Source organism: Gambusia affinis, linkage group LG12 (assembly GCF_019740435.1).
Source record: "Gambusia affinis linkage group LG12, SWU_Gaff_1.0, whole genome shotgun sequence".
In the NCBI taxonomy this organism is placed as follows: domain Eukaryota; kingdom Metazoa; phylum Chordata; class Actinopteri; order Cyprinodontiformes; family Poeciliidae; genus Gambusia; species Gambusia affinis.
Window position 1 is genome coordinate 1,219,894 of NC_057879.1, and position 19,314 is coordinate 1,239,207.

At 40.2% G+C, this 19,314-nt stretch overlaps 1 protein-coding gene across 1 annotated transcript in view; it reads left to right on the forward strand.

Moving 5' to 3' along the window:
• xkr4 (XK related 4) overlaps window positions 1-19,314 on the forward strand; it is a 54,916-nt gene that overhangs the window by 17,554 nt on the left and 18,048 nt on the right. The window lies entirely within an intron of this gene.

Genomic DNA, 19,314 nt, shown 5'->3' on the forward strand with positions numbered 1-19,314 from the left:
CAAGCTTTATGTCCAAATATCAGAATATAATTGTTGGATCAACTCAAAGGCCAGGACCCAGAAGTGAAAAGCTCTTTCTTTCTATTCATTTTATTTACAACTTAAAAAGAAATTGCATTTTATGCTCACAATTGCCTGTTTGTGTTTAATTGTGATGGTAATACATAATTACCATCACAATTACCAAGAAAATGAAAAATAAGCTAAGAGTGTTTACTGTCGGAGATTAGGCAGTGCATGGAATCAGTCATTTTTGCAATGGTAAGAGAACTAGAATGATTTCCTTCCCAGTGACACTGTCTGATATAAAAGAGAAAATACTCTCTCTAACCAATGACCAGCCGAATATTGAAACTCTAATTGTACACGTTGGAACTGATGATCTGGCCAAACAAAACTCAGAAATTTTGAAAAAGGACTTTACCCCTCTTCTGAATACTATTGAAAAACTAAAACTGAAGTTGTTTCTCAGTGGAGTAATATTAAATGCTCAATGGGGGAATGAAAATTACTCCAAATTGGTCATGATAAACAATCAGCTCATAAAAGCGTGTTCTGCCAGCTCAGTGACCTTCATTGATAACCAGAGGATCTTCTGGGAGTGTTAACTCTTTGGACGATGTGAACACCATCTTAATAAATATGTGATAAAGCTACTCACTTTTCATTTTTTCAACAACAACATGATAACCATTTCAGAAGAACAGGCTCAAGGACTTCTGATTAGGATGCAACCCACAAATTATCTGGAACAAACTATTCCAAAACAAACTAACAAAACATCAACTGGAGACGGAGTGACTGGTCCCTCTCCTCCAGCCTCTTCTCTCTTTTTTCTCCCACTCTTTCATTAAAGTTCCAAGACACTTCTGAAGAAATGTCTTCTCAAAGACCGGAGTTTCTCAAATTTACACATGGAATGAATCAACAAGTTCTACTCTCTACTTCTTTTCTTAGAAGTAGAGAGGAGAACTGCTCACAAAGCAGACTTTACTTTATCTAAGCCATCTTGGCTCTGCCTGCCCAGAGAATCCACCACTCTGCATTTCAGAGGTATGAGACTGGGTTCCAGAAAGTAGCTTTACACCCGTCTTCCCTCCAGAATGCGTCTGGCCCCCCAACACTACAAAACAGAACAGAAAGAAAATTTACAAATAAGAGAAAAAAAAACAGTCTGAAATCAAACCTCACACTCATCCCCTGTCTAAAGCAACTGCAAACTCAGGAACTATCTCCCACCAAGTCACTTATACTGGCTCTGCTAGATAAAATATCAATATCACTAATAATATCGATTTTAATGTTCCTGACAGAAACACGGCTGGATGACAATACTGAATCGCCTGTACTAATTGTACAGGCGATTCAGTATTCAGTAAGTGAACCCACCATGACGGTGGGTTCACTTCTTTTAACTCACATACAGAACACATTCAGAAAAACAGGGAATCAGATGTATAATGTTTATTTTAACAAAGATTAAATGTGAGAAGGTGCGGTTCTTGTCCTGTGAATGGAAGCCGGGGTCAACATTTGAAGATAATGGAAGAGAGATGATGAGTTGAAGGCGAATTTTTCTGGAATTAGGGGAATGAATTTCGGAAAACATGGAATGGATTGAGGGATCAGAACTGGGAGCGGAGGCTGGAGCTGGATCGGAGGTCTGTTGGAGAGAACCTTGTAAACATTTAGACAATTCATCGAGATGACAATTTGTTTCAGCTTGATGGCCACCCAGGTCTTGTAAGCGATGTCATGAGTTTGAATTAGTGAATGTTTTCCTGTCATGGTTCTCCTGAGAGCATCTGTGGGGTTAGACTGTTGGCCAGTGTTCTCTCATGTTGGATTCACGTCTTTTAACCCACATACAGAACACAATCAGGAAAACAGGGAATCAAATATATAATGTCTTTTTTTTGACGATGAAATGTGAGAATGTGAGGTTCTTGTCCTGTGAATGGAAGCCGGGGTCATCAACACTCTGAAGATAATGGGAGACAGATGATGAGTTGAAGGTGAATCGGACAAAGGGACTTCAAAGGAAAATGGAATGACCTTACATGATGAGTTGATGAGTTTCCGCCAGGGGGGAATTACTGTGGTCTTCGGGGTTGTGGTTTCTTTGCAGGGGTCCTTGAGATGATCCAGGTTCCAGTGTGAAGTCCAGACAGAGAGTTCTTTGGAGGTAGATGGTCAAGGCTCTAGTGGAGGAGGGTACAGGTAAGTTCTTGTGAGGAGAGGTGAGGAGCGAACCGACTGCCAGTCATGAATCCAGGAACTGTCAACAATTCTTCAGTCAAGGCAGAGAGGACTTGGGCAACCAGTGGGTAAAATCCATGCCGTCATGAGGGGGAAACCAGAAATCCAGGAAGTTGGCAGAAATGTTTCCATACCTGGGAGGTGAATTGTGGACCACGGTCGGAGAGAATTTCTTGAGGAATGCCATGTAATTGGAAATCATGTTTGACAAGGTGTAATGCAGTCTGGAAAATTGTGGGGGGTTTTCTGAGGGGAAAAAGATAACATGATTTAGAAAAACTGTCAATGATGGCAGGATGGTGGTCATACTTTTTGAAGTCGATGGAGATGTGTGACCAAGGGTGCTTCAGGATGTGAAGGGGTTGCAGGAGACCAGAAGGAGGTTCATGGGACTACGGAATTTGTTTCTTGCACAGATGGGACAAGCCACAACGTATTCTTAAACATCTTTGTGTACTGATGGCCACCAGAATCTGCTTCACGAGAGCAATGGTTCGACTAATATCAGGATGAGCGTAAAATTTAAGGGAGTGGATGCAATGAATAAGACGGGCTCTGACAGAAGTGGGGACATAAATCTTGTTGTGAGGAAAAGAGTTAGGTGAACGTTCGGATTGTTGTGCTTGACAGATGAGAGCCTCAATTTCCCAGGTAACAGAGGCGACTGTACAACTGGGTGGAAGAATGATGGCAGGAACCTTTTGTGAATCATCAGGGGAATATAGTCGAGACAGTGCATCAGGCTTGATGTTTATAGAACCGGGACTATAGGATATGCAGTGTTGTAAAGTAACGAAGTACACGTACTTCGTTACTGTACTTAAGTACAATCTTCGTGTATCTGTACTTTACTTAAGTATATTTAATAATGGATACTTTCGACTTTTACTCCACTACATTTTACAGTAAGTATCTGTACTTTCTACTTACTACATTTCTACAAAACCGTCCCGTTACTCGTTACATCCAAGTCGCATTGCGCTTTTTTTCCCCGTTAAAATATGAAGTTCAGGGACTTAACAAGGCGCTGTAAATCCAAGCAATAACTTGACCTACTAATTACTGTCGTCACCCATCGCCTCCTCCTTTCAGTCGCGGAGCTCCCAGACATGCGCAGTGGTTTCCACTATGCGGGAGATGATTGTGTCTAATAGTCAGTGTAACAGATAGTGAACTATTTAAAATAAATTGTCCAGATAAATTATTTATTGTAAATTATTTAGAGTGAATTTTTATATTAAAATTTATTGCAGATTGTTTATAGATGTTTGTCTGTTCTGATGGTGTTTACACTTTGTAATGGTTGGGGGTTGTTTTTTTTTTGTGTGTGTGTACCTCACGGGCTGCCGTAGTTAATGAGGGCAGGCCTTATAAGGCTGGTCTAATCATTCCAATGAAGGACTATTTAAAATAAATTGTCCAGATAAATTATTTATTGTAAATTATTTAGAGTGAATTTTTATATTAAAATTTATTGCAGATTGTTTATAGATGTTTGTCTGTTCTGATGGTGTTTACACTTTGTAATGTTTGGGGGTTGTTTTTTTTGTGTGTGTGTACCTCACGGGCTGCCGTAGTTAATGAGGGCAGGCCTTATAAGGCTGGTCTAATCATTCCAATGAAGGACTTGAATGGCCAAATTGTTTGGTAATGGAATCTACATTTGGCGTTCCCCGGTGAAAGCAGCGAGGTACGTTTTGTTTGTTTATTGTATTGTACGTTTGTGTTTGTATTCTAATGTTTGTATCTTTTAGTTTTCACGGTGACTGTGGCGACAAGGTGATTGTGTCCAGGTGATCACTTGAATCTGAATCACCTGCAAAAGGAAAATAAAAAAAAAAGAGGAAATTCACCCGTCGAGACTGGCTAATTAATTCACTAACTGGGGAGCTGCTATAGTGAAAACTCGAGGCTTCCGTGTGTTGTCTTCCACCGAGTGAGACGTTTGGATCGGACATCAGTAGCGGTTTGACGCAGCGTTGGAATCAACGCCACAATGAGGAGCTGTCTACAAGGTGGATCCACGTTTGCATTAGAAACTGAATCTGAATCTCCGGACGTGGTGAGAGATTGACTGATCAAATGACACGGAAATAACTTGGAAATCTTGTCACCTGAGAAGCATGAAATTAAATGAGTTTTAGAGACTATTGTTGGTCAAATTATAAGGTGAACTACTTATAAAAATAAAAATAAAAAAAAAAGGTTAGAATGGTGTTTTTTGTAACTAAATGTTAAGTTTGTGGGTTTAATTTCACTGTAAGGTTTTAGAGTTAAGATGTCACTTCTATTTGAAAAGGAGTTTTCTTCTGAAGATATGTGCACTGAAGAAAAACCCAATGGACAAGAGTTGGTTTCAGGTCCACGTACAAGAAAGCTAACCGAAAAGGGAGAGCAGTACAGGGAAGTAGAGTCTACAAAACAGATGAAAGCATTTCTTAAGTCTTATGCATCCTGGAAACAAATTGCCAGAGAAGCCAGGAAGAAATTAAAGGCTTTCTGCTCTCAGGAGAATCTGAATGAAATAAATCAGCAGGTTCAAAACGGTCTTGATAAAGTGAAACAGAATTATGAGTTTCTTCAAGGTAATTCTTTAAATACTCCAGATATTGTGCAGAAATTAGATGCCTGTACTATATTAACAAATGAGATTTCTGATCTTGTGTGCAAGCGTTTAGAAGGGGGTATTGTTGAAGAAAAATTTAATCAAGAAGTTGAAAAGGAACGGGTGCGAGAGGTCTTAAATAGAGATGAATATAAATCTGTTTTTGGAGAAATTTCTACTGAATGTTCCTCATGTACATATGGTTCATCAATTACCAGCTCTAAAGTGTCTCAAGAGCGTGTCATTGCAGAAGCTGATCTTGCAGCTAAAAGGGTTCAAGTTGAATCTATGTTGGAGATTGAAGCTCAACAAGTGAAAGTCAGTAAGCTTGAATTTGAATGGAAATGTCATGAGTCCCAGATTATGGCAGAAATGAAGCAGAGGGAAGCTGAAGTGCTACAGCAGCTGGATGAGGAAAAGAGCAAGTTGAAGGTAATGCAAACAGATATGGAAGTTAAAATGGCTGCAGCTCGGGTTGATGTTTACAGCAGACTTGAAGATGGTGTTGAAAGGGAAAATCCTGATTTTAAGCCTGAGATTAAATTAGAGCAAACTGTAAGACACCCAAGAAAGTCAGCTGCAAGGGCTGCATCAATTCTACGATCTCAAGCTTGCTCTGAGATTCCTGCAGTAAACTTGGCTGAGGCCTTAACGAGCTCATTGAGTTTAAGTCGCCTTCCTGTTCGAGAACCTGCCATATTCTCAGGAGACCCTTTGAAATTTGTGGACTTTAAGATCTCATTTACAACTTTAATTGATTCAAAATCCATTTCTGCTGGCGAAAAAATGTTGTATTTGAAAGGTTATCTCTCTGGAGAAGCCCGAAAGGCTGTAGAAGGTTTCTTTTATAGAAGCTCTGAGGACGCATATGAAGGTGCTTGGTCAGTTCTACAGGAGAGATATGGAAACCCATTTATAATCCAGAAGGCGTTCAGGGATAAACTTATGTCATGGCCAAAGATTGCACCAAATGACCCATCATCTCTTAGAGATTTTGCTGACTTTTTGAAAAGCTGTGAAGAGGCTATGCCTCAAGTAAAGGGACTGTCTATTTTAAATGATTGTGAGGAAAATCATAAGATGTTGAAGAAATTACCAGACTGGGTTGTACGTAAATGGAGTAGAGTTGCTGTTGAAGTACTTGATGCGTGTGGAGAATATCCATCCTTTGAGTGTTTTTCTAGATTTATACAAAAGGAAGCACGTATAGCATGCAATCCTATTGCTTCTCCCTTTTTGTTAAAGTCTAGAACTACTTCAAATGATCTTGCCAGGAAAGCAAAGGCTCTTAATACCAGCACTGAGTTCAAGAAACAAGAAACTTGTGTTTTGAAATCTAAATTGCCTTGTTTGGTTTGTGCAGACATTTCACACAGTGTTGCTAAATGTCCTAAATTTGCAATCAAATCAATGGAAGATAAAAGATCATTTATATATCAAAACCATCTTTGTTTTGGATGTTTAAGGAAAGGCCATTTATTGAAAGACTGTAAAACGCGGCATGTCTGTGGGGAATGTAGACGACATCATCCTACTTGTTTACACGAGGAAAGAGTGAGATCTCAGGATGTGGGTCAACAGTGTTCTATCTCCCCAGAAGAAACACCTCACAGTGTTTTATCTCATGCACTCACCCGAAATAATTCTGCAACATCAAGTATTATTCCAGTTTTTCTGTCTTCTGTGAAGGATCCTGGGAAGGAAATCCTTACTTATGCACTCCTTGACACTCAGAGTGATTCATCTTTCATTTTAGAAGATCTTGTGAAAAACTTAATTGTTGAAACTAAACCAGTCCAGTTAAAACTTAGTACCATGGTTTCTGTTGATACACCCGTTTCAAGTCAAAATGTGTATGACTTGCAAGTTCGGAGTTTTTTCTCTGATAATTGTATACAGTTGCAGCAAGCATACACGCGTGACTTCATTCCAGTTGATACATCTTGTATACCAAGTAAAAGTACAGCATTACAGTGGCCTCATCTTAAGCATCTGGCTAGCCAAATGCCTGCCTTACAAGATTGTGAAGTAGGTTTACTCATTGGTTTTGACTGTCCTTCTGCTTTGGCTCCCTTGGAAGTTGTTGTGGGTAGGGAAAATGAACCGTTTGCTCAAAGAACTGCTCTTGGTTGGAGTATTATTGGGGCAGCCAATCCACACTTAGATCGGCAAGGTAACCAAAGATTTGTACATAGAGTAATGGTGAAAGAAATACCCGCTCCATTGGCTTCTGATGTTTTAAGAGTTTTGGAATTAGATTTCAATGAAAGGGGTCCAGAAGGAAAATGTGTTTCCCAAGATGATATCCGGTTTATACAAATTCTGAAAATATTACACAAAAGGAAGATGGCCATTTAGAGATGCCTCTTCCATTTAAAACATTCTGCCCTCCTGTGTTGCCAAATAATAAAAGGTTAGCTACTGTTCGTTTACAACATCTGAAAAGAAAGTTAACGAGAAATAATCAGTTCCACAATCATTATAAAATATTTATGGAGTCCATCATTAGCTGTGGCGATGCTGAACTAGTTCCTGAGGCAAATACAAATGATGGTTGTGTGTGGTATTTGCCTCACCACGGTGTGTACCACTCAAAGAAACCAGATAAGTTGAGAGTAGTGTTTGACTGCTCAGCTAAATTTCGTGGTACCTCTTTGAATGATACTTTGTTGACTGGTCCAGATTTGATTAATTCTTTGATTGGAATCCTTCTGCGTTTCAGAAAAGAAGCTGTTGCTATAATTTGTGACATTGAAAGGATGTTCCACCAGTTTTATGTTTCATCAAAGCATCGCTGTTACCTCAGGTTTCTATGGTGGGAGCAAGGCGATTTGGAGAGTGAGCCTAAAGAATATCAGATGAAAGTCCACCTTTTTGGTGCTGCCTCCTCTCCAGGCTGTGCTAATTTTGGTCTGAAATATTTGGCACAACATCAGAGATCAAAGTTTCCAGCTGCAGCAGCATTTGTGGAGAATAATTTTTATGTTGATGATGGACTAATAAGTGTCCCTACAGCTAATGATGCCACCACACTAATAACTGAAGCACAGAAACTGTGCAAAGAAGGTGGTTTGAGACTCCACAAATTTAATTCCAACAGGTCTGATGTTCTAGATTGTGTGAATCCATCTGAGAGAGCCACTAGTGTGGTTTCTGCTGATCTTAAGCCTGATTCGACATTTACTGAACATACCTTAGGTATGCGATGGCATGTTAAAAGTCACTGTTTGGGCTTTCATGTTGATCTGAGGGACAAACCTGATGCACGCCGTGGTATTTTGTCAGTAATAGCCTCTTTATATGATCCGCTTGGATTTCTTTCACCGTTCGTAATGAGAGGGAAATGCATTTTACAAGATCTGTGTCGCAGAAGTATTGGATGGGACGACCCTCTGCCTGAAGACTTGCTAGTACGGTGGGAGAAGTGGAAGTTCAGCCTTCAGGATGTAAAGAGGTTACTGATACAAAGATGTTACCATCCCCAAGGATTTGGAGAAATTGTTAAAACCGAACTCCATCACTTCTCAGATGCTAGCAACCTAGCATATGGTGCATGCTCCTACCTCAGATTTGAGAATGTCAAAGGTGAAATTCATTGTGTTTTAATCATGGCTAAAGCCAGAGTTGCTCCTTTGAAAATTACAACCATTCCTCGTCTGGAGCTTACAGCTGCAGTGATTGCTGCTAGGCTGAGTGTTCTGTTAAAATCAGAACTTGATATGAAGATAGACAAAGAGTTATTCTGGACAGATTCACAAGTTGTGTTGTCGTATATTAATAATGAAGCACGACGGTTTCATGTATTTGTGGCAAACCGGGTTCAGATTATCAGGGAGAACACAAATCCAAATCAATGGAATCATGTTGACACCAGTGAAAATCCAGCAGATCATGCATCAAGAGGGTTATGTGCATCTGAGATTTTAACAACTAATTGGCTAACAGGTCCTGAATTTTTGTGGGAAAAGGAAATTAACAGGGAATTTAAATCTTACCCTGATCTGTTAGTTGGTGACCCAGAGGTTAAAGCTGTTCAGACATTTGTGACAACAGCAAATGACGCTGCTGATTTTCTTAAACGTTTCATTAGGTTTTCGTCTTGGTCTACATTGATTAAAGTAGTAGCCAGAATCAAAAGACTTGGATGCCAGAATAAATGTTATTCCGATGTGGTGAGTGTTAAAGAACGTGAGGATGCTGTTAAATCAGTGGTGAAACTTGTACAAGAACAGGCCTTTGGCTCAGAGATGAAGATGCTAAAAAGAGGAGAGATCCTTCCACATTCTAGCTCTCTGTTCCATTTAAATCCATTTGTAGAAGACGGTCTGCTACGGGTTGGTGGACGATTAAAACATTCATCTCTGAGTGAAAATTTTAGATATCCACTGATTTTTACCAAAAAATAGCCATATCACTCATCTTATTTTGTCCTACTGTCACATTCAGGTAGGTCATCAGGGCAGAGGTCAAACCCAGATGCAGATCAGGATAAATGGGTTTTGGATAATTGGCTGCAGCAGGTTGGTGGCTCAGATGATTCATAAATGTGTGCAGTGCAGGAAGTTAAGACGACCAGTGGAAGAACAGCTTATGGCTGAGCTTCCAAAGGAACGTTTGGAAGCATCTGCACCATTTACTTATTGTGGAATGGACTGTTTTGGTCCTTTTGTTGTTAAAAGAAATCGTAAGGAATACAAAAGGTATGGGTTGGTGTTCACCTGCCTTTATTCGAGAGCTGTTCACATTGAAATGTTGGATGATTTGTCCACAGATTGCTTTATTAATGGCCTGCGTTGTTTCATTAGTTTGAGGGGAGCTGTTCGCCAGATATATTGCGATCAAGGAAGAAATTTTGTAGGAGCCCATAATGAGTTGAAACAATGTGATCCTAAACATCTGGAGTCTTTCTTGGCAGAGAACCAGTGTGAGTTTATTTTTAATGCTCCATCAGCAAGCCATGCTGGTGGTGTTTGGGAGCGTCAGATACGCACCATTCGAAATGTGTTGGCCTTTACTCTCTCTCAAAGCCTGGGAAAACTTGATGATGCTTCATTAAGAACTTTCTTTTATGAAGCCATGGCAATAATTAATAGTCGTCCTTTAACACTAAAAGGAATAAATGACCCTGGTTCTCTGGAACCTTTAACTCCTAATCATTTGCTTCAAATGAAGTCTGAGTCTGCTCTGCCTCCTGGAGGAAAATTTGTGAGGGAGGATATTTATTCCTCAAAACGTTGGCGCCGTGTGCAGTTTTTAGTTGAACAGTTTTGGAGTCGGTGGAAGAGAGAGTACCTCCAGAATATTTCCATTAGACAAAAATGGCATGTCATTCGGCGCAATGTAAAAGTAAATGACATTGTGATTGTAAAAGAGGATCTTCTCCCAAGAAATAGGTGGCAGTTGGGTCGTGTTGTGGAAACAATGGTTGATAGAGATGGTTTGGTTCGAAAGGTGAAGTTGAGAACAGGAGAACAGAGATCAGGAAGGGATATTATTTCTAAGAGTTTGGTGATAGAAAGACCGGTGCAAAAATTGGTGGTGTTATTAGAAAGTGACTTTTAAATTGAATGTACACAGACGAAGCATGTTTTAAACAATCTGCATAATATGGAATAATGCATGTTCTTTAACAATAATTCATGCATTATTGGTGGGAGTGTAACAGATAGTGAACTATTTAAAATAAATTGTCCAGATAAATTATTTAGAGTGAATTTTTATATTAAAATTTATTGCAGATTGTTTATAGATGTTTGTCTGTTCTGATGGTGTTTACACTTTGTAATGTTTGGGGGTTGTTTTTTTTTGTGTGTGTGTACCTCACGGGCTGCCGTAGTTAATGAGGGCAGGCCTTATAAGGCTGGTCTAATCATTCCAATGAAGGACTTGAATGGCCAAATTGTTTGGTAATGGAATCTACATCTGGCGTTCCCCGGTGAAAGCAGCGAGGTACGTTTTGTTTGTTTATTGTATTGTACGTTTGTGTTTGTATTCTAATGTTTGTATCTTTTAGTTTTCACGGTGACTGTGGCGACAAGGTGATTGTGTCCAGGTGATCACTTGAATCTGAATCACCTGCAAAAGGAAAATAAAAAAAGAGGAAATTCACCCGTCGAGACTGGCTAATTAATTCACTAACTGGGGAGCTGCTATAATAGAATTTCGCTACATAAATCATAAGATTTGGCGACATGTAAAATCAGCAGCGCTTCACTTTCACAGACGGTGGAAACTTCGTCCAACTTTTAGCGTCACTTGGAAAGGAAGCTTAAAGGAAGGTAAGCTATGTGGACGTGATGTTAGCAAAGCTAGCTGTACAGAGACACATATGGTGCATCTGCGATGACAAAACGTTGTCAGTCATGCGTTTAATTATTGTGTGGAAGTGTTGTTTTAGGTGTCGCATATATGGGGCAACGCTGTGACCAAAATCTGCTACATAGTGATAGTGATGAACAATCCGATTCTTCTGGACGGATTTTTACTAAGTCCTGTAGGACTGAAGCCTCACTGAGAGCCGTTCTTTGTTCTTGTGACGCTCTGCATACGCTGCAGTAGCTATTATTATTTTATTTAATTAAAAAATATATAGATTTATTTAATTGGCCAATAAACAAAACAAGAACGTGTAACGCAGAGCTGCTCATTGCTCTTTGATTGTGTTGGTAACCTGTCATGGTGGCAGACAGGGTCAGAACCGTCACTGTCCTTCTGCCTGGTTACTTCTTGCTTCTTGCACCTTGGACAGTATTCATAGTTAAGCGTTGTTTACCATTGGGACATTGCCTTAATTTCTATGTTTAATGGAGCAGACAGTTGTGGTTTCTGACTTGGGTGATATGGGCAAACGTCCAGGGTGGTATCTTTTAGGGATGGTAGGAGACCTCCTCGGATTGTGCCACAGAGATGGAAGCAAAGCAGAATGAAGAAGAGTTTGAATTGATAATGATACTGGTTAAATTTATTTCAGCTCTCAGTATTTAATATCTAGGTGTTTTTATGGGAATAGATTTTTCAAATCAATTTGAGAAGCAGTTTTGAAAGGTGCACTTCATTTTATTGTGTCATGTAGCTCAGGGTGCTGGTCTTTGTCTTAACTACAACACTGCTAAGTGGCTCCTTGGTTGCATGTTCTCCCTCATCCACCTTCTTTCCATCCCCTTTCTGTTGGATTTCTTCCAAAATAAATGCCATTAGTGGCAAAAAAATGAATTTCATGCTATGTTAGGACAGGAGACAAGATGTTTCCATCCCTGAAATTATGATACATAGAATCACAAATCTAAATCTAAACTGTCACAGAGTAAACACACTAAAAACATGCTCTATCTGTGACATTGTTCATTAAAATGGCACATATTTCATGTATTAAAATTAAATATGATAGGTACGCTTAATGATATTGTTTTAGAGATTAGGTAATGCATTCAGGAAGTACTTTTACTTTTGATACTTAAGTATTTTTAAAAGCCAGTACTTTTTTACTTTTACTCAAGTAAAAATGTTAATGTGGTACTTTTACTTTTACTAGAGTACATTTTTATCCATGTATTTGTACTTTTACTTAAGTACATTTTTTTAGTACTTTCTACAACACTGAGGATATGTACATATTAAATCTGGAGAAAAACAAGGACCAACGGGACTGGCAGGGGTTGAGTCTTTTTGCTGATTGATGGTAAGAAAGTTTCTTATGATCTGTCCAGACCAGCACGGGGTGTTCTGCACCCTCCAACCAGTGCGGCCACTCCTCCAAAGCAAGCTTAATGGCAAGTAGTTCCCGATCACCCACGTCATAGTTGTATTCTGCAGGGGTTAATCTGTGGGAGAAAAAGGAACATGGATGAGGTTTAGAATCAGAATCAGCAAACTGAAAGAGAACAGCTCCTACTCCTGTTTCTGAGCACAGGGGCTTCAGAAAAAAGCAATTTGAGCTTCCGGAAGGCTACATCAGCTTCAGGTGTCCAGATGAATAAAGTTTTGGTGGAAGTAAGTGTTATGACTGTCTGTAATTACGAAAGAACCGTGGGTAGAAGTTGGTGAACCCAAGGAACCTTTGGAGCTTTTTGCGCGTTTCAGGAACTGGTCAATCCAGAACAGCCTTAATCTTTTCCTCAGTGGGTCTTACCTGTTCGGCCTCAAGAATGAACCCCAGGAATGTGACTGATGGTTGATGAAACTCGCATTTCTGCACTTTGACGAACAACTTATTTTCAAAGAGGCATTGCAAAACAAGGCGGACATGTCTTTTGTGTTCAGCAATGTTTTTGGAGTAGATCCAAATATCAACTACATAGACAAATACAAAAACTTCAGAAAATCCCTCAAAACGTCATGAACTAGGGCTTGAAGAAATAGTGGGGCATTGGATAATCCAAAAGGCATGACGAGATACTAGAAGTGTTTTGAACACCGTCTTCCACTTGTCCACTTGTCCCCCTGACAGATGCAGAGAAGGAGATATGTGTTCCTGACATCTAGTTTAGTGAAGGCTGTTGCATCTTGAACTGGTTCCAAAGCTGAGGAGAGAAGGGGCAGAGAGTATTTTTTATTACATTTTTTTTCTCCGAAGAGTTTTTGCTGTGCTAGTGGCTTGTATTTTTGCGACAGTAGGCAGACAGGAAAGAGGGCGAGGAGAGGGGGAAGACATGCAGCAAGGGTCATCGGGACCGGGAGTCGAACCCGCCACGTCTGCGTTGAGGACTAAAGCCTCCAAACGTGGGGCATGCTAACCACCTGCGCCACCACAGCACGCCCCAGAGAGTATTTGTTTTTACCAGTTATTTGATTCAAACCTCTATAATTGATTCATTGCCTTAAGAGCCATCCCTTTTTCCCGACAAAGACGAATCCGGCACCAAGGGGAGATGATGAGGGACAAATTATGCCTGCAGAGAGAGAATCTTTAATATACTTTTCCATGGTTTTGCATTCTGGACGGGAGATGTTTTGTAAATGGCTGGTTGGTTCACCTTTCACAGCAGAGGGGTAAGGTAAGTGGAACTGTTTCTATGGACTAGAGCTGTTGTAAAAGAATATTTTAGTAATCGAGTGCTCTATAGAATATTTTTACGATTGTCCGAGGAATTCTCTCTCTCCCTGTCTCTCTGAGTGAACGGAGCTACAGACGGGAGTGTCAGAGTGAGTGAATTTTTGAGTCTTTTCTACCTTTTTCTGTCCGGTGTTTTGAACACATTTCTCTTCACACAGTTCCTTGATTGTAAGTTTAGTTTTTGTTGTTCCAGACTGGTCCAGTAGTTTTTTGCTACCGGTTTGATTTGCTATTTGGCATCATGCACGTTGTGGAGGGCGGTGGAGAGTTTGAAAAGCTGACAGGTCAGCATGCTGTCAAACACAAACTCATACCAACAGTGAATTGTTCAGTAGAGGAGGCGCCTTAGCTGTTGGAGGAGTGGTAGGTTGTGTTTCTCGAATGAATGCTGTGATTTTCCAGATTTAAAGATGTTTGTTGAATCCTCTTTGGTTTTAACAAAGAAAACTGGACATTTTGTTGAGCATGATCAAGAGATCAAGAAATTTATTACTTAAAGAAACTGATTTTGAAACTCAGAGCCCAAGCACTTACTGCTGATGAAGATGAGAATATTTAGAGAAATATTTTACCCTTCTCTGTCTTTTCCTTTGTTTTTCATTTCTATGTGTGATTTTAAAATAAGCGCATTAAATTTAAATGGTGTCAGAAATGAAGTGAAAATGGCTGAGTTTTTTAGATTTATGGCTTTAAAGAAAATTGATATAATGTTAATTCAAGAAACATAGCACTACTGATAATGAGAGTGATTGGAAGAAGGAATGTGGAGGGGAGGTTTTTGTAGTCATTAGTCATTACTCCAGTTGTAGTGGCAGTGTGGGGATTGTGTTTTCTAAGAATTTTTTGCCTGTTTCTTGTGAAGTAGAGGAAATAATTGAAGGTAATTTATTGAAAGTTAAAGCAAAATATAAAAATGTGAATTTAGTTTTCTTAATGTGTATACTCCAACTGGGGTGAATAGACTGTTTCTATTGAATATTTTAGGGGACACTATAAATGATTGTAGTGATAATGATTATTTGTTTTTGTGCGGAGATTTTAATTGCACTGAAAATCCCTTACTTAATAGGAACCGCTTAGAGCCTCGTGCTGAATCCTCTCAGAGCGTCAGGCAGCTGACTGCAGGCTCTAACCTTTCAGATGTGTGGAGAGCTTTCAACAGGAATCAGAGACACTATACATGCAGTCATTCTAAAGATAATCCTATATGCATTTAAACATCATTTGAGTATATTTAAGAATTGTCAAATAATTCCTGTTGGTTTTTCTGATCACTGTCTGGTTTGTTGCTTTGTGTTTATTAAATTTTTTTGTATACGGAGTATCTACTGGCATATTAATACAGCTCTTTTAAATGATAGAGCTTTTAGAACAACTTTTGAATATTTCTGGGTCAGTCATGAACAATCTAAATCAGATTTTGCTTGTGTCCAGCAGTGATGGGATTATGGTAAATGTCAAATTGAGCAACTGTGTCAACAGTTCACTCACAATGTCATTAGAGACATAACCATCTCTATGAGGGACTTGGAGACTCAGATAGCAGAAATGCAGGGTTTGGGAATGTCTACAAGATATGGAGGGTTTTTAAATTTCCTCAAAGATAAAAAGTCAGTTCTGGCCAACCTGTTGGGCACAGCAGTCAAAGGAGCCTTGATCAGCTCACTCTTCCTAAGTGTAACAGAGATGGATGCCCAGTCTCACTTTTTCTGTGAACTAGAAAAAAAGAATGGGCAAAGAAAGATTCTTCACTCCCTAAAGTCTGACTGTGGTTCTACTATCTCAGATTCTTCTGAGATCAGGAAGTTAGCTGTCAGTTTCTATAAAGACCATTTTAAAAGTGAACATTTGGAGAATCCTGATGTTAGCAAAAGTTTCAATGAGTTTCTATTCCTCAGGTTGAGGCTGAAGCCAATCGAAAACTGGAGGCTCAGCTCATTCTGCATGAACTGCAAACTTTCTTGATGAGCCTAAAGAGTGATGGGTCTCTTGGCATGGAAGGTCTTCTTGTTGATTTCTACAAGTCCTTTTGGTTTGTGATTGGCGAGGACTTGATAGAGGTTATCACAGATTGCCTGCAGAGAGGTTGGCTGCCTCTGAGCTGCAGACGGGCAGTTGTTACTCTGCTGCCAAAGAAAGGAGATCTACAGGATTTAAAAAACTGGCGACCAGTCTCTTTGCACTGCACGGACTACAAGATCATGGGCTGATCCATCTGGCCTGCAGAGGTGCATTAAGTCAAGTGCCATCATTGAATTTGTAATTGATTATGTTTCAAAAGCAACTCTAAACAGGTGGGTTTTTTAGTCAAGATTCAAAGGAAGTCAGCCGTTTTACAATTTTCTGGAAGTTTGTTGCAGAATTGGGTTGCATAGATACTAAATGCTGTTTCTCCTCATTTGGTTTTGATTCGGGGATGCAGAACCAGAACCAGAAGACCTGAGGGGTCTGGAAGGTTGATACAACAACAACAGATCTTGACTGTATTGTGGTGCTAAGCCGTTCAGTGATTTATAAACTAACAGTAAGTCTATTCTTTGAGCTACAGGTAGCCAGTGTAGGAACTTTAAAACAGGTGTTATGTGCTCTATCTTTCTGGTTTTAGTGAGAACATAAGCAGCAGCATTCTGAATCAGCTGCAGCTGTTTGTTTGATCTGATTGACAACAACTCATCGGCGGAAGCAAGAATGCTGCCCTCCACAAATAATGATCCGGGTGGAACACGGTGCACTACATAATTAAACGTAATTTAATAAAGCTTCAAGGCTCAAATTATTCAAGGAATTGTTTCTCCCTACTATGGACATCCATTTTATGAAAGTTGAATTGATGAGGTTCTGTTCATACCCAGAATCAATCATAACACATAGAGAGAGTGAATTATTTTCGTGGAAAAGGGTAGCTGGTAGCAGTAGACAAGGAGATTTCTTTTTGCTTAAATGGTCTGCCAGTCTCCTCGCATCTACTGCCTGGCCCAGGCTTTTGGTCGAACAGGACAAGTAGCAATGAAATGATCGGGGGATCCACAGTAGAGAGAGATGGGAGAACGTTGTTTTTTTGTCTTTCCTTTGGAGTTGTGACCCATTTACATGGCCTTGGGATCTGTGAAATTCTGTGGAAGTGATGGAAAGTGAGTAGGAATGGAGTAAGGAAACTATCTGACACATGAGTTCTTCTTGCTTTTTTCCTTGGCTCGAGCAGGTATTCTATTATCTAGCCATATGATTAAACTGATTAATTCTTCCAGTGTAGCAGGCTCATCCAACATGGCTAGTTTGTCCTTTAAAGACTGATTGAGTGCATGAAAATAAGCACTTTCTAAGGCATATGCATTCCAACCAGAGGTTGCTGATTTAATTCTAAAATCGATGGCAAAATCTGCCACCAATCTCTGCCCTTGCTCAACCCTCCTTAACTCACAGGAGTTGGACATTTTATCAGATTCTTGGGTAAAGTCTGTTTAAACTCCTTCAAAAATTCATTGAAGGTGCAACCAAAATCAGCTGGAATTGGGAACCTTGCTTCTGCCCAGTCGAAAGCACAGCCTGTTAATAGCAAAATTACAAAAGCAATCTTTGCACCATCATGGGAGAATGATTGTAAACGAGAGCATTGTAGAAGAAATTCACCACAGTGATTAGGATTACATGAAAATATTTCTGGAATTAGGTGAAAGAATTTTGGAAAACATGGAATGGACTGATGGATCAGAACTGGGAGCGGCGGCTGGAGCTGGATCGGAGGTCTGTTGGAGAGAACCTTGTAAACATTTAGACAATTCATCGAGTTGACAATTTGTTTCAGCTTGATGGCCACCCAGGTCTTGTAAGCGCTGTCATGAGTTTGAATTAGTGAATGTTTTCCTGTCATGGTTCTCCTGAGAGCGTCTGTGGGGTTAGACTGTTGGCCAGTGTTCTCTCATGTTGGATTCACGTCTTTTAACCCACATACAGAACACAATCAGGAAAACAGGGAATCAAATATATAATCCATCCATCCATTTTCTGAACACCCTTCGTCCCTAATGGGGTCGGGAGGGTTGCTGGTGCCTATCTCCAGCTGCGTCCCGGGCGAGAGGCGGGGTACACCCTGGACAGGTTGCCAGTCTGTCGCATCAAATATATAATGTTTTTTTTTTTTTGACGATGAAATGTGAGAATGTGAGGTTCTTGTCCTGTGAATGGAAGCCGGGGTCATCAACACTCTGAAGATAATGGGAGACAGATGATGAGTTGAAGGTGAATCGGACAAAGGGACTTCAAAGGAAAATGGAATGACCTTACATGATGAGTTGATGAGTTTCCGCCAGGGGGGAATTACTGTGGTCTTCGGGGTTGTGGTTTCTTTGCAGGGGTCCTTGAGATTATCCAGGTTCCAGTGTGAAGTCCAGACAGAGAGTTCTTTGGAGGTAGATGGTCGAGGCTCTAGTGGAGGAGGGTACAGGTAAGTTCTTGTGAGGAGAGGTGAGGAGCGAACCGACTGCCAGCCATGAATCCAGGAACTGTCAACAATTCTTCAGTCAAGGCAGAGAGGACTTGGGCAACCAGTGGGTAAAATCCATGCCGTCATGAGGGGGAAACCAGAAAGCCAAGAATTCGGGCTACACAGAGGGTGAAATCCAAGGCACCACGAGGAAACACCTGAGAGAAACAACAGGGAAATATTGCTTGAAATAATCTCAAAGAAATTTCAAACAGCTGATTCAGAATGGCTCAGAATGCCATAAGTGGCAAACACTCAAGTGTTGAAGAAGCCCATTCCTCATGTACTCCTGGGTGATGATGAGATTGATTATAGGTGAGCTGACTCAGTCAGTGCAGCCTGTAGGCACCATCTAGTGCAAGAGTGGGCACTCCTGGTCCTGGAGGGCCGGTGTCCTGCAGCTTTTAGATGTATCTCTACTTCAACACACCTGAGTCAAATAATGAAGTCATTACCAGGACTCTGGAGAACCTGACTGCACTTGGGAGGTGATTCAGCTATTGGATTCAAGTGTGTTGGACCAGGGAGACATCTAAGGGTTGCAGGACACCGACCCTCGAGGAGCAGGAGTGCCCACCCCTGATCTAATGGATGACGAGGGAAACAGCAGACAACAGAAAATCCCCACATAGAGTGAAAAACCCTGGTTCCCAACAGCTGAATCAGAATAGAAAACCTAAAAGAGTGTAGTAAACAAAAAAGAAAGGAAGGAGTGTGGCCTCCATATTTAAGAGTTTTATAGCTTCTGATAAATTTTTTTAGGTCATTTTACATCTTTTGAATATCTGGTGCTAACTGTGTACAAAACCCCAACATGTGGAAAATTTCTTTTCCAATTTTAATGAACTTTTATCTGCTGTATGCATTGACTGACTGTTTAACTATTGTTGGAGATTTCATCATCCATGTTGACAA